This window comes from Pristiophorus japonicus, unplaced genomic scaffold (assembly GCF_044704955.1).
Source record: "Pristiophorus japonicus isolate sPriJap1 unplaced genomic scaffold, sPriJap1.hap1 HAP1_SCAFFOLD_58, whole genome shotgun sequence".
Classification (NCBI taxonomy): domain Eukaryota; kingdom Metazoa; phylum Chordata; class Chondrichthyes; family Pristiophoridae; genus Pristiophorus; species Pristiophorus japonicus.
In genome coordinates, this window is record NW_027254488.1 from 195,297 (window position 1) to 210,163 (window position 14,867).

A 14,867-nucleotide genomic window follows, 5' to 3' on the forward strand; every position below is an offset into this window, starting at 1 on the left:
GCCAGAAGACGAGAACATGCTTACAATACAGGGTGTCACCGCCTTTTAATCAGACCAAGCAGCTTTACCAGCCCGGATTGATTTCCTGTATGCTTTGAATTCGGCAGCCAAGGGACGAATTCAAAAAGCAGCTTCTCTCATCTTTTCAGCTCTGGAGAAACAGGACGCACACATATTCAGGGCAGAGGTGGAGATTGACGCTGAATGTATGCTTATCCCAATTGAGGTGAACTTATCCGTACAGACAGGAAGATATACTGATCAAGTATCGGCCGGAACCAAACAAGGCTTTAGGTTATCCAACGAGTCACAGAGCCGAGTACCTCTGAGATATTTTAACTTTACTCAGTTTGGCGGGTTTCACTTTGCTCTGCGATTTGGATGCGAAGGGAACATCGGCGTAAAATCACACGTTTTAACGTGAAATACGTCTGTTTTCTCACATGTCGAGCGGCTGTTAGAAGCGGAACTTTGAGTAAAACATGGCGGGGCTCGTCCGGTATTTGGCCCGTGACCTCTCGCATTTCAAATGTGATCAATCCGAAGGGAGAATCATAACCATGGACCAACGAGCCGCCGACAGTGAAAAGCGCAGCTCTCAGATTCTGACGGTGGTGAGAAATGATATTATGGCCCATCGTGCATGTGCTGTCTCTCAGATACCTATCTAATTAGTGCCCCTCGCCATTGTACTGCAACTGTTCTCCTTTTGACGAATATATTATTAATTTGAGACATTACATGAGGAAAGTACTGCATCCCTGTAAGTAAAAGGGGAATTTGGCGATGTGCTGAAGTGTGAATGTCAAAAAGTGGTAAAGCTGCAAGTCAACGACGACGAGAATGGGATTCGAAGCCATGCGTGCAGGGCACAATGGATGAGCAGTCCATCGCCTTAACCTCTCGGCCACCTCGTCTCCGCTATAAGACATCGTCAGCCATTCAATCTCCTGCTTTTTGTATCCAAACAGAAATAAGGTGCAAAAAAGTCCACTTCACAGCTTGCTCTGCCCGTGCATGCATATCGACAATGATGAAAACTTGCAATGAGATTCTTTGAGCAAACAGCCTTCCTTCACTTCAGGTGAGTGACTGGAAGAGATGGTTGGTTTCTCGGCAGAATCACAATATAACATTTCACGTAGCGAGCTAAGTTGACCGCGGCAGGGCTCGCACCTGCAATCTTCTGATAACTTTGCGGTTGTAATCGAAGTCAGAGGCCTTATCCATTAGGCCACGCGGCCGCTGCCAGCACCATTTATTGTGTTTTTGTATATATTGCGAGCAAATTCGGGGCAACTGCAATATCAAGGACTTGATTTAGGAAAAGATGAGCATATTTCGAGTGAATTAACAGATGCAATGCGATCTGGGTGCGCACCGGCGCAGGCAACCCCAATGTAAATTGGAACACTATAGTTTAACAATTCGGTCATTGCAGCTGAAATCATACTCCTTCTCAAACAATACAGGATGACCCGGGTTTCTGAGAAAATCCGTTTTAAAGGGAAAGATTATGAAAAGGAACTGACAACCAGCCCTTTTAAACAGACACAGAATGATCCGGGATTGCACGGACATCCCTTTTACCCAGATGCAGAATCACCCTTGACTGACAGCAGTTCCCTTTTAAAAGAATAAAGTGAGATTTCGATCATCCCTGAAGGCAATTGTGCAGTGGGGCTCAGGACCACGCGGCGCAGAGACTGTTATTGAAGCCACAGGTGATAGACAAGGAGGGAGGGAGGGACGTAAAACCAGCCCAGTCTGAAACACACAAACAAACTAATATTCCTTAACCTCCAAAGGCAGGTTTTGAAATTTCAAATTGGAAATCCGGGACAGACAGCACATCCCTTTGAAACAGACACAGAATGATGAGGGTCTGATAGCACACCATTTTACAGAGACAGAGAATGATCTCGGACAGACAGCAAATCCCCTTAAAAGGGACACGGAAATAGAATGAATAAAAACAGATAAATATGTAAAACTCGGCAGGTCGTGCAGATTTTGTGGAGGAAGAATCCGGTTTCACGTTCTGTCGGATAATAATTCCGATATTTCAGGAAAAAGTTAAAGATTACATATGTTTTCAACAAAAATAGCGCCTGGAAAAAATACGCAGCGAGAAATGTCAAATGGGAACATTTGTGATACAGCGGAACGAAGGAGTGATGAAATAATACATGGCACAATGGAGAAAGGCAAAGTGGGTGGTAATCGGGCAATAACGTAACAAAGGATGGTCCAGAGGAGGTGTTAGTGGGAATAGCAGAACCATTACCAGACAATGGGAGCGGTGCTTATCATCCGATACGTTGAAACTAATGTTGAGGCCAGAAGACGAGAACATGCTTACAATACAGGGTGCAACCGCCTTTTAATCAGACCAGGCAGCTTTACCAGCCCGGATTGATTTCCTGTATGCTTTGAATTCGGCAGCCAAGGGACGAATTCAAAAAGCAGCTTCTCTCATCTTTTCAGCTCTGGAGAAACAGGACGCACACATATTCAGGGCAGAGGTGGAGATTGACGCTGAATGTATGCTTATCCCAATTGAGGTGAACTTATCCGTACAGACAGGAAGATATACTGATCAAGTATCGGCCGGAACCAAACAAGGCTTTAGGTTTTCCAACGAGTCACAGAGCCGAGTACCTCTGAGATATTTTAACTTTACTCAGTTTGGCGGGTTTCACTTTGCTCTGCGATTTGGATGCTAAGGGAACATCGGCGTAAAATCACACGTTTTAACGTGAAATACGTCTGTTTTCTCACATGTCGAGCAACTGTTAGAAGCGGAACTTTGAGTAAAACATGGCAGGGCTCGTCCGGGATTTGGCCCGTGACCTCTCGCATTTCAAATGTGATCAATCCGAAGGGAGAATCATAACCATGGACCAACGAGCCGCCGACAGTGAAAAGCGCAGCTCTCAGATTCTGACCGTGGTGAGAAATGATATTATGGCAAATCGTGCATGTGCTGTCTCTCAGATACCTATCTAATTAGTGCCCCTCGCCATTGTACTGCAACTGTTCTCCTTTTGACGAATATATTATTAATTTGAGACATTACATGAGGAAAGTACTGCATCCCTGTAAGTAAAAGGGGAATTTGGCGATGTGGTGAAATGTGAATGTCAAAAAGTGGTTAAGCTGCAAGTCAACGACGACGAGAATGGGATTCGAAGCCATGTGTGCAGAGCACAATGGATGAGCAGTCCATCGCCTTAACCTCTCGGCCACCCCGTCTCTGCTATCAGACATCGTCAGCCATTCAATCTCCTGCTTTTTGTATCCAAACAGAAATAAGGTGCAAAAAAGTCCACTTCACAGCTTGCTCTGCCCGTGCATGCATATCGACAATGATGAAAACTTGCAATGAGATTCTTTGAGCAAACAGCCTTCCTTCACTTCAGGTGAGTGACTGGTAGAGATGGTTGGTTTCTCGGCAGAATCACAATATAAAATTTCACGTAGCGAGCTAAGTTGACCGCGGCAGGACTCGAACTTGCAATCTTCTGATAACTTTGCGGTTTTAATCGAAGTCAGATGCCTTATCCATTAGGCCACGCGGCCGCTGCCAGCACTAATCATTGTGTTGTTGTGTATATCGCGAGCAAATTCGGGGCAACTGCAATATCAAGGAGTGGATTTAGGAAAAGATGAGCATATTTCGAGTCAATGAACAGATGCACTGCGATCTGGTTGCGCACCGGCGCAGGCAACCCCAATGTAAATTGGAACACTATAGTTTAACAATTCGGTCATTGCAGCTGAAATCATACTCCTTCTCAAACAATACAGGATGACCCGGGTTTCTCAGAAAATCCGTTTTAAAGGGAAAGATTATGAACCGGAACTGACAACCAGCCCATTTAAACAGACACAGAATGATCCGGGATTGCAAGGACATCCCTTTTACCCAGATGCAGAATGACCCTTGACTGACAACAGTTCACTTTTAAAAGAATAAAGTGAGATTTCGATCATCACTGAAGGCAATTGTGCAGTGGGGCTCAGGACCACGCGGCGCAGAGACTGTTATTGAAGCCACAGGTGATAGACAGGGAGGGAGGGACGTAAAACCAGCCCAGTCTGAAACACACAAACAAACTAATATTCCTTAACCTCCAAAGGCAGGTTTTGAAATTTCAAATTGGAAATCCGGGACAGACAGCACATCCCTTTGAAACAGACACAGAATGATGAGGGTCTGATAGCACACCATTTTACAGAGACAGAGAATGATCTCGGACAGAGAGCAAATCCCCTTAAAAGGGACACGGAAATAGAATGAATAAAAACAGATAAATATGTAAAACTCGGCAGGTCGTGCAGATTTTGTGGAGGAAGAATCCGGTTTCACGTTCTGTCGGATAATAATTCCGATATTTCAGGAAAAAGTTAAAGATTACAGATGTTTTCAACAAAAATAGCGCCTGGAAAAAATACGCAGCGAGAAATGTCAAATGGGAACATTTGTGATACAGCGGAAGGAAGGAGTGATTAAATAATACATGGCACAATGGAGAAAGGCAAATTGGGTGGTAATCGGGCAATAACGTAACAAAGGATGGTCCAGAGGAAGTGTTAGTGGGACTAGCAGAACCATTACCAGACAATGGGAGCGGTGCTTATCATCCGATACGTTGAACCTAATGTTGAGGCCAGAAGACGAGAACATGCTTACAATACAGGGTGTCACCGCCTTTTAATCAGACCAAGCAGCTTTACCAGCCCGGATTGATTTCCTGTATGCTTTGAATTCGGCAGCCAAGGGACGAATTCAAAAAGCAGCTTCTCTCATCTTTTCAGCTCTGGAGAAACAGGACGCACACATATTCAGGGCAGAGGTGGAGATTGACGCTGAATGTATGCTTATCCCAATTGAGGTGAACTTATCCGTACAGACAGGAAGATATACTGATCAAGTATCGGCCGGAACCAAACAAGGCTTTAGGTTATCCAACGAGTCACAGAGCCGAGTACCTCTGAGATATTTTAACTTTACTCAGTTTGGCGGGTTTCACTTTGCTCTGCGATTTGGATGCGAAGGGAACATCGGCGTAAAATCACACGTTTTAACGTGAAATACGTCTGTTTTCTCACATGTCGAGCGGCTGTTAGAAGCGGAACTTTGAGTAAAACATGGCGGGGCTCGTCCGGGATTTGGCCCGTGACCTCTCGCATTTCAAATGTGATCAATCCGAAGGGAGAATCATAACCATGGACCAACGAGCCGCCGACAGTGAAAAGCGCAGCTCTCAGATTCTGACCGTGGTGAGAAATGATATTATGGCAAATCGTGCATGTGCTGTCTCTCAGATACCTATCTAATTAGTGCCTCTCGCCATTGTACTGCAACTGTTCTCCTTTTGACGAATATATTATTAATTTGAGACGTGACATGAGGAAAGTACAGCATCCCTGTAAGTAAAAGGGGAATTTGGCGATGTGGTGAAATGTGAATGTCAAAAAGTGGTTAAGCTGCAAGTCAACGACGACGAGAATGGGATTCGAAGCCATGTGTGCAGAGCACAATGGATGAGCAGTCCATCGCCTTAACCTCTCGGCCACCCCGTCTCTGCTATCAGACATCGTCAGCCATTCAATCTCCTGCTTTTTGTATCCAAACAGAAATAAGGTGCAAAAAAGTCCACTTCACAGCTTGCTCTGCCCGTGCATGCATATCGACAATGATGAAAACTTGCAATGAGATTCTTTGAGCAAACAGCCTTCCTTCACTTCAGGTGAGTGACTGGTAGAGATGGTTGGTTTCTCGGCAGAATCACAATATAAAATTTCACGTAGCGAGCTAAGTTGACCGCGGCAGGACTCGAACTTGCAATCTTCTGATAACTTTGCGGTTTTAATCGAAGTCAGATGCCTTATCCATTAGGCCACGCGGCCGCTGCCAGCACTAATCATTGTGTTGTTGTGTATATCGCGAGCAAATTCGGGGCAACTGCAATATCAAGGAGTGGATTTAGGAAAAGATGAGCATATTTCGAGTCAATGAACAGATGCACTGCGATCTGGTTGCGCACCGGCGCAGGCAACCCCAATGTAAATTGGAACACTATAGTTTAACAATTCGGTCATTGCAGCTGAAATCATACTCCTTCTCAAACAATACAGGATGACCCGGGTTTCTCAGAAAATCCGTTTTAAAGGGAAAGATTATGAACCGGAACTGACAACCAGCCCATTTAAACAGACACAGAATGATCCGGGATTGCAAGGACATCCCTTTTACCCAGATGCAGAATGACCCTTGACTGACAACAGTTCACTTTTAAAAGAATAAAGTGAGATTTCGATCATCACTGAAGGCAATTGTGCAGTGGGGCTCAGGACCACGCGGCGCAGAGACTGTTATTGAAGCCACAGGTGATAGACAGGGAGGGAGGGACGTAAAACCAGCCCAGTCTGAAACACACAAACAAACTAATATTCCTTAACCTCCAAAGGCAGGTTTTGAAATTTCAAATTGGAAATCCGGGACAGACAGCACATCCCTTTGAAACAGACACAGAATGATGAGGGTCTGATAGCACACCATTTTACAGAGACAGAGAATGATCTCGGACAGAGAGCAAATCCCCTTAAAAGGGACACGGAAATAGAATGAATAAAAACAGATAAATATGTAAAACTCGGCAGGTCGTGCAGATTTTGTGGAGGAAGAATCCGGTTTCACGTTCTGTCGGATAATAATTCCGATATTTCAGGAAAAAGTTAAAGATTACAGATGTTTTCAACAAAAATAGCGCCTGGAAAAAATACGCAGCGAGAAATGTCAAATGGGAACATTTGTGATACAGCGGAAGGAAGGAGTGATTAAATAATACATGGCACAATGGAGAAAGGCAAATTGGGTGGTAATCGGGCAATAACGTAACAAAGGATGGTCCAGAGGAAGTGTTAGTGGGACTAGCAGAACCATTACCAGACAATGGGAGCGGTGCTTATCATCCGATACGTTGAACCTAATGTTGAGGCCAGAAGACGAGAACATGCTTACAATACAGGGTGTCACCGCCTTTTAATCAGACCAAGCAGCTTTACCAGCCCGGATTGATTTCCTGTATGCTTTGAATTCGGCAGCCAAGGGACGAATTCAAAAAGCAGCTTCTCTCATCTTTTCAGCTCTGGAGAAACAGGACGCACACATATTCAGGGCAGAGGTGGAGATTGACGCTGAATGTATGCTTATCCCAATTGAGGTGAACTTATCCGTACAGACAGGAAGATATACTGATCAAGTATCGGCCGGAACCAAACAAGGCTTTAGGTTATCCAACGAGTCACAGAGCCGAGTACCTCTGAGATATTTTAACTTTACTCAGTTTGGCGGGTTTCACTTTGCTCTGCGATTTGGATGCGAAGGGAACATCGGCGTAAAATCACACGTTTTAACGTGAAATACGTCTGTTTTCTCACATGTCGAGCGGCTGTTAGAAGCGGAACTTTGAGTAAAACATGGCGGGGCTCGTCCGGTATTTGGCCCGTGACCTCTCGCATTTCAAATGTGATCAATCCGAAGGGAGAATCATAACCATGGACCAACGAGCCGCCGACAGTGAAAAGCGCAGCTCTCAGATTCTGACGGTGGTGAGAAATGATATTATGGCCCATCGTGCATGTGCTGTCTCTCAGATACCTATCTAATTAGTGCCCCTCGCCATTGTACTGCAACTGTTCTCCTTTTGACGAATATATTATTAATTTGAGACATTACATGAGGAAAGTCCTGCATCCCTGTAAGTAAAAGGGGAATTTGGCGATGTGCTGAAGTGTGAATGTCAAAAAGTGGTAAAGCTGCAAGTCAACGACGACGAGAATGGGATTCGAAGCCATGCGTGCAGGGCACAATGGATGAGCAGTCCATCGCCTTAACCTCTCGGCCACCTCGTCTCTGCTATCAGACATCGTCAGCCATTCAATCTCCTGCTTTTTGTATCCAAACAGAAATAAGGTGCAAAAAAGTCCACTTCACAGCTTGCTCTGCCCGTGCATGCATATCGACAATGATGAAAACTTGCAATGAGATTCTTTGAGCAAACAGCCTTCCTTCACTTCAGGTGAGTGACTGGAAGAGATGGTTGGTTTCTCGGCAGAATCACAATATAACATTTCACGTAGCGAGCTAAGTTGACCGCGGCAGGGCTCGCACCTGCAATCTTCTGATAACTTTGCGGTTGTAATCGAAGTCAGAGGCCTTATCCATTAGGCCACGCGGCCGCTGCCAGCACCATTTATTGTGTTTTTGTATATATTGCGAGCAAATTCGGGGCAACTGCAATATCAAGGACTTGATTTAGGAAAAGATGAGCATATTTCGAGTGAATTAACAGATGCAATGCGATCTGGGTGCGCACCGGCGCAGGCAACCCCAATGTAAATTGGAACACTATAGTTTAACAATTCGGTCATTGCAGCTGAAATCATACTCCTTCTCAAACAATACAGGATGACCCGGGTTTCTGAGAAAATCCGTTTTAAAGGGAAAGATTATGAAAAGGAACTGACAACCAGCCCTTTTAAACAGACACAGAATGATCCGGGATTGCACGGACATCCCTTTTACCCAGATGCAGAATCACCCTTGACTGACAGCAGTTCCCTTTTAAAAGAATAAAGTGAGATTTCGATCATCCCTGAAGGCAATTGTGCAGTGGGGCTCAGGACCACGCGGCGCAGAGACTGTTATTGAAGCCACAGGTGATAGACAAGGAGGGAGGGAGGGACGTAAAACCAGCCCAGTCTGAAACACACAAACAAACTAATATTCCTTAACCTCCAAAGGCAGGTTTTGAAATTTCAAATTGGAAATCCGGGACAGACAGCACATCCCTTTGAAACAGACACAGAATGATGAGGGTCTGATAGCACACCATTTTACAGAGACAGAGAATGATCTCGGACAGACAGCAAATCCCCTTAAAAGGGACACGGAAATAGAATGAATAAAAACAGATAAATATGTAAAACTCGGCAGGTCGTGCAGATTTTGTGGAGGAAGAATCCGGTTTCACGTTCTGTCGGATAATAATTCCGATATTTCAGGAAAAAGTTAAAGATTACATATGTTTTCAACAAAAATAGCGCCTGGAAAAAATACGCAGCGAGAAATGTCAAATGGGAACATTTGTGATACAGCGGAACGAAGGAGTGATGAAATAATACATGGCACAATGGAGAAAGGCAAAGTGGGTGGTAATCGGGCAATAACGTAACAAAGGATGGTCCAGAGGAGGTGTTAGTGGGAATAGCAGAACCATTACCAGACAATGGGAGCGGTGCTTATCATCCGATACGTTGAAACTAATGTTGAGGCCAGAAGACGAGAACATGCTTACAATACAGGGTGCAACCGCCTTTTAATCAGACCAGGCAGCTTTACCAGCCCGGATTGATTTCCTGTATGCTTTGAATTCGGCAGCCAAGGGACGAATTCAAAAAGCAGCTTCTCTCATCTTTTCAGCTCTGGAGAAACAGGACGCACACATATTCAGGGCAGAGGTGGAGATTGACGCTGAATGTATGCTTATCCCAATTGAGGTGAACTTATCCGTACAGACAGGAAGATATACTGATCAAGTATCGGCCGGAACCAAACAAGGCTTTAGGTTTTCCAACGAGTCACAGAGCCGAGTACCTCTGAGATATTTTAACTTTACTCAGTTTGGCGGGTTTCACTTTGCTCTGCGATTTGGATGCTAAGGGAACATCGGCGTAAAATCACACGTTTTAACGTGAAATACGTCTGTTTTCTCACATGTCGAGCAACTGTTAGAAGCGGAACTTTGAGTAAAACATGGCAGGGCTCGTCCGGGATTTGGCCCGTGACCTCTCGCATTTCAAATGTGATCAATCCGAAGGGAGAATCATAACCATGGACCAACGAGCCGCCGACAGTGAAAAGCGCAGCTCTCAGATTCTGACGGTGGTGAGAAATGATATTATGGCCCATCGTGCATGTGCTGTCTCTCAGATACCTATCTAATTAGTGCCCCTCGCCATTGTACTGCAACTGTTCTCCTTTTGACGAATATATTATTAATTTGAGACATTACATGAGGAAAGTCCTGCATCCCTGTAAGTAAAAGGGGAATTTGGCGATGTGCTGAAGTGTGAATGTCAAAAAGTGGTAAAGCTGCAAGTCAACGACGACGAGAATGGGATTCGAAGCCATGCGTGCAGGGCACAATGGATGAGCAGTCCATCGCCTTAACCTCTCGGCCACCTCGTCTCTGCTATCAGACATCGTCAGCCATTCAATCTCCTGCTTTTTGTATCCAAACAGAAATAAGGTGCAAAAAAGTCCACTTCACAGCTTGCTCTGCCCGTGCATGCATATCGACAATGATGAAAACTTGCAATGAGATTCTTTGAGCAAACAGCCTTCCTTCACTTCAGGTGAGTGACTGGAAGAGATGGTTGGTTTCTCGGCAGAATCACAATATAACATTTCACGTAGCGAGCTAAGTTGACCGCGGCAGGGCTCGCACCTGCAATCTTCTGATAACTTTGCGGTTGTAATCGAAGTCAGAGGCCTTATCCATTAGGCCACGCGGCCGCTGCCAGCACCATTTATTGTGTTTTTGTATATATTGCGAGCAAATTCGGGGCAACTGCAATATCAAGGACTTGATTTAGGAAAAGATGAGCATATTTCGAGTGAATTAACAGATGCAATGCGATCTGGGTGCGCACCGGCGCAGGCAACCCCAATGTAAATTGGAACACTATAGTTTAACAATTCGGTCATTGCAGCTGAAATCATACTCCTTCTCAAACAATACAGGATGACCCGGGTTTCTGAGAAAATCCGTTTTAAAGGGAAAGATTATGAAAAGGAACTGACAACCAGCCCTTTTAAACAGACACAGAATGATCCGGGATTGCACGGACATCCCTTTTACCCAGATGCAGAATCACCCTTGACTGACAGCAGTTCCCTTTTAAAAGAATAAAGTGAGATTTCGATCATCCCTGAAGGCAATTGTGCAGTGGGGCTCAGGACCACGCGGCGCAGAGACTGTTATTGAAGCCACAGGTGATAGACAAGGAGGGAGGGAGGGACGTAAAACCAGCCCAGTCTGAAACACACAAACAAACTAATATTCCTTAACCTCCAAAGGCAGGTTTTGAAATTTCAAATTGGAAATCCGGGACAGACAGCACATCCCTTTGAAACAGACACAGAATGATGAGGGTCTGATAGCACACCATTTTACAGAGACAGAGAATGATCTCGGACAGACAGCAAATCCCCTTAAAAGGGACACGGAAATAGAATGAATAAAAACAGATAAATATGTAAAACTCGGCAGGTCGTGCAGATTTTGTGGAGGAAGAATCCGGTTTCACGTTCTGTCGGATAATAATTCCGATATTTCAGGAAAAAGTTAAAGATTACATATGTTTTCAACAAAAATAGCGCCTGGAAAAAATACGCAGCGAGAAATGTCAAATGGGAACATTTGTGATACAGCGGAACGAAGGAGTGATGAAATAATACATGGCACAATGGAGAAAGGCAAAGTGGGTGGTAATCGGGCAATAACGTAACAAAGGATGGTCCAGAGGAGGTGTTAGTGGGAATAGCAGAACCATTACCAGACAATGGGAGCGGTGCTTATCATCCGATACGTTGAAACTAATGTTGAGGCCAGAAGACGAGAACATGCTTACAATACAGGGTGCAACCGCCTTTTAATCAGACCAGGCAGCTTTACCAGCCCGGATTGATTTCCTGTATGCTTTGAATTCGGCAGCCAAGGGACGAATTCAAAAAGCAGCTTCTCTCATCTTTTCAGCTCTGGAGAAACAGGACGCACACATATTCAGGGCAGAGGTGGAGATTGACGCTGAATGTATGCTTATCCCAATTGAGGTGAACTTATCCGTACAGACAGGAAGATATACTGATCAAGTATCGGCCGGAACCAAACAAGGCTTTAGGTTTTCCAACGAGTCACAGAGCCGAGTACCTCTGAGATATTTTAACTTTACTCAGTTTGGCGGGTTTCACTTTGCTCTGCGATTTGGATGCTAAGGGAACATCGGCGTAAAATCACACGTTTTAACGTGAAATACGTCTGTTTTCTCACATGTCGAGCAACTGTTAGAAGCGGAACTTTGAGTAAAACATGGCAGGGCTCGTCCGGGATTTGGCCCGTGACCTCTCGCATTTCAAATGTGATCAATCCGAAGGGAGAATCATAACCATGGACCAACGAGCCGCCGACAGTGAAAAGCGCAGCTCTCAGATTCTGACCGTGGTGAGAAATGATATTATGGCAAATCGTGCATGTGCTGTCTCTCAGATACCTATCTAATTAGTGCCCCTCGCCATTGTACTGCAACTGTTCTCCTTTTGACGAATATATTATTAATTTGAGACATTACATGAGGAAAGTACTGCATCCCTGTAAGTAAAAGGGGAATTTGGCGATGTGGTGAAATGTGAATGTCAAAAAGTGGTTAAGCTGCAAGTCAACGACGACGAGAATGGGATTCGAAGCCATGTGTGCAGAGCACAATGGATGAGCAGTCCATCGCCTTAACCTCTCGGCCACCTCGTCTCTGCTATCAGACATCGTCAGCCATTCAATCTCCTGCTTTTTGTATCCAAACAGAAATAAGGTGCAAAAAAGTCCACTTCACAGCTTGCTCTGCCCGTGCATGCATATCGACAATGATGAAAACTTGCAATGAGATTCTTTGAGCAAACAGCCTTCCTTCACTTCAGGTGAGTGACTGGAAGAGATGGTTGGTTTCTCGGCAGAATCACAATATAAAATTTCACGTAGCGAGCTAAGTTGACCGCGGCAGGACTCGAACTTGCAATCTTCTGATAACTTTGCGGTTGTAATCGAAGTCAGATGCCTTATCCATTAGGCCACGCGGCCGCTGCCAGCACTAATCATTGTGTTGTTGTGTATATCGCGAGCAAATTCGGGGCAACTGCAATATCAAGGAGTGGATTTCGGAAAAGATGAGCACATTTCGAGTGAATGAACAGATGCACTGCGATCTGGGTGCGCACCGGCGCAGGCAACCCCAATGTAAATTGGAACACTATAGTTTAACAATTCGGTCATTGCAGCTGAAATCATACTCCTTCTCAAACAATACAAGATGAGCCGGGTTTATGAGAACATCCGTTTTAAAGGGAAAGTTTATGAACCGGAACTGACAACCAGCCCATTGAAACAGACACAGAATGATCCGGGATTGCAAGGACATCCCTTTTACCCAGATGCAGAATGACCCTTGACTGACAGCAGTTCACGTTTAAAAGAATAAAGTGAGATTTCGCTCATTCCTGAAGGCAATTGTGCAGTGGGGCTCAGGACCACGCGGCGCAGAGACTGTTCTTGAAGCCACAGGTGATAGACAGGCAGGAAGGAGGGAGGGATGGACGTCAAACCAGCCCAGTCTGAAATATATAAATATTTAACATTTTAAGAAAATAAATGCATTTAAATTGTATTTAAAAAAAATTGAATTTGAGTTGTTTTAATGAATTAAATAATTGATTCATAATCTATGTATTTTTTTATTGAACGAAGGCTGTGTAACTATAGGAATTCCATTGGGAAATGAGAGGCGCAGTCAATAACTCCCCAAACACAGTAATCCCATGGTGGAAGACAAGCCATGAGGGAAGACGTGGGCTACAAGGGCAATCTTTTAAAGTCGAGTGTGTATTTCCGCTGGATCTGACAGCAGCTGCTTGTGCTGTGAAAGAGGTCAAATGTAAGAGAGCGCAGCGCAGGCAGAACAGAAAAAGCATATTTATTTTGCAAGTTAAAAATTTGGGATTATATATAAATATACACATATATATATATATACATCTATAAATAAATTCAGTCAGTCAGTCATGTCTTGTATTGGTTTGATTTGATTTGAATTTGCAAATAAGGATGGAGGATGTCGTCATGTCACACAGCCCACACGCAAGCCCTGCCTAAAATCGCTATATTTCTAACTTGTGTATTTTCCCTTCTTTCAGATGTGGAATAGCAAATTCCCACAGCAGATTCTTCAACCGTCAGAGAGTCCACGAAGGAGTGATCAATCAAATCGGTACGGTTTCAAGTTGCATGTAATGCATTTTTCTCAAATGACAGTAAGATCGCACAGCACGTTTGCACACTCTCTAGTTTACACAAAAACACAAGCAAACTAAAATTCGTTAACCTACAAAGGCAGGTTTTGAAATTGGAAATTGGAAATCTGGGACAGACAGCACATCCCTTTGAAACAGACACAGAATGATGAGGGTCTGATAGCGCACCATTTTAAAGAGACAGAGAATGATCTCGGACAGACAGCAAATCCCCTTAAAAGGGACACAGAAATATAATGAATAAAAACAGATAAATATGTAAAACTCGGCAGGTCGTGCAGATTTTGTGGAGGAAGAATCCGATTTCACGTTCTGTCGGATAATCATTCCGATATTTCAGGAAAAAGTTAAAGATTACAGATGTTTTCAACAAAAATAGCGCCTGGAAAAAATACGCAGGGAGAAATATCAAATGGGAACGTCTGTGATACAGCGGAACGCAGGAGTGATATAAATAATACATGGCACAATGGAGAAAGGCAAAGTGGGTGGTAATCGGGCAATAACGTAACAAAGGATGGTCCAGAGGAGGTGTTAGTGGGAATAGCAGAACCATTACCAGACAATGGGAGCGGTGCTTATCATCCGATACGTTGAACCTAATGTTGAGGCCAGAAGACGAGAACATGCCTACAATATAGGATGTCATCGCCTTTTAATCAGACCAGGCAGCTTTGCCAGCCCGGATTGATTTCCTGTCCGCTTTGAATTCGGC

The 14,867-nt window shown here is 44.3% G+C and overlaps 9 non-coding genes across 9 annotated transcripts; all 9 read right to left on the minus strand.

The window, feature by feature from the left end:
- Nucleotides 1-835: 835 nt before the first annotated feature.
- Nucleotides 836-917, minus strand: trnas-gcu (transfer RNA serine (anticodon GCU)). The gene has a single exon. It is a non-coding gene; the product is annotated as a tRNA-Ser (tRNA).
- Nucleotides 918-3,173: 2,256 nt separating this feature from the next.
- On the minus strand, nucleotides 3,174-3,255 carry trnas-gcu (transfer RNA serine (anticodon GCU)). The gene has a single exon. It is a non-coding gene; the product is annotated as a tRNA-Ser (tRNA).
- Nucleotides 3,256-3,493: 238 nt separating this feature from the next.
- On the minus strand, nucleotides 3,494-3,582 carry trnar-ucg (transfer RNA arginine (anticodon UCG)). Its single transcript is given in 2 exon segments — nucleotides 3,494-3,529; nucleotides 3,546-3,582. It is a non-coding gene; the product is annotated as a tRNA-Arg (tRNA).
- Nucleotides 3,583-5,507: 1,925 nt separating this feature from the next.
- On the minus strand, nucleotides 5,508-5,589 carry trnas-gcu (transfer RNA serine (anticodon GCU)). Its single transcript has one exon. It is a non-coding gene; the product is annotated as a tRNA-Ser (tRNA).
- Nucleotides 5,590-5,827: 238 nt separating this feature from the next.
- On the minus strand, nucleotides 5,828-5,916 carry trnar-ucg (transfer RNA arginine (anticodon UCG)). Its single transcript is given in 2 exon segments — nucleotides 5,828-5,863; nucleotides 5,880-5,916. It is a non-coding gene; the product is annotated as a tRNA-Arg (tRNA).
- Nucleotides 5,917-7,841: 1,925 nt separating this feature from the next.
- On the minus strand, nucleotides 7,842-7,923 carry trnas-gcu (transfer RNA serine (anticodon GCU)). Its single transcript has one exon. It is a non-coding gene; the product is annotated as a tRNA-Ser (tRNA).
- A 2,256-nt stretch (nucleotides 7,924-10,179) lies between these two features.
- Nucleotides 10,180-10,261, minus strand: trnas-gcu (transfer RNA serine (anticodon GCU)). Its single transcript has one exon. It is a non-coding gene; the product is annotated as a tRNA-Ser (tRNA).
- Nucleotides 10,262-12,517: 2,256 nt separating this feature from the next.
- Nucleotides 12,518-12,599, minus strand: trnas-gcu (transfer RNA serine (anticodon GCU)). The gene has a single exon. It is a non-coding gene; the product is annotated as a tRNA-Ser (tRNA).
- A 238-nt stretch (nucleotides 12,600-12,837) lies between these two features.
- On the minus strand, nucleotides 12,838-12,926 carry trnar-ucg (transfer RNA arginine (anticodon UCG)). Its single transcript is given in 2 exon segments — nucleotides 12,838-12,873; nucleotides 12,890-12,926. It is a non-coding gene; the product is annotated as a tRNA-Arg (tRNA).
- Nucleotides 12,927-14,867: the final 1,941 nt, after the last annotated feature.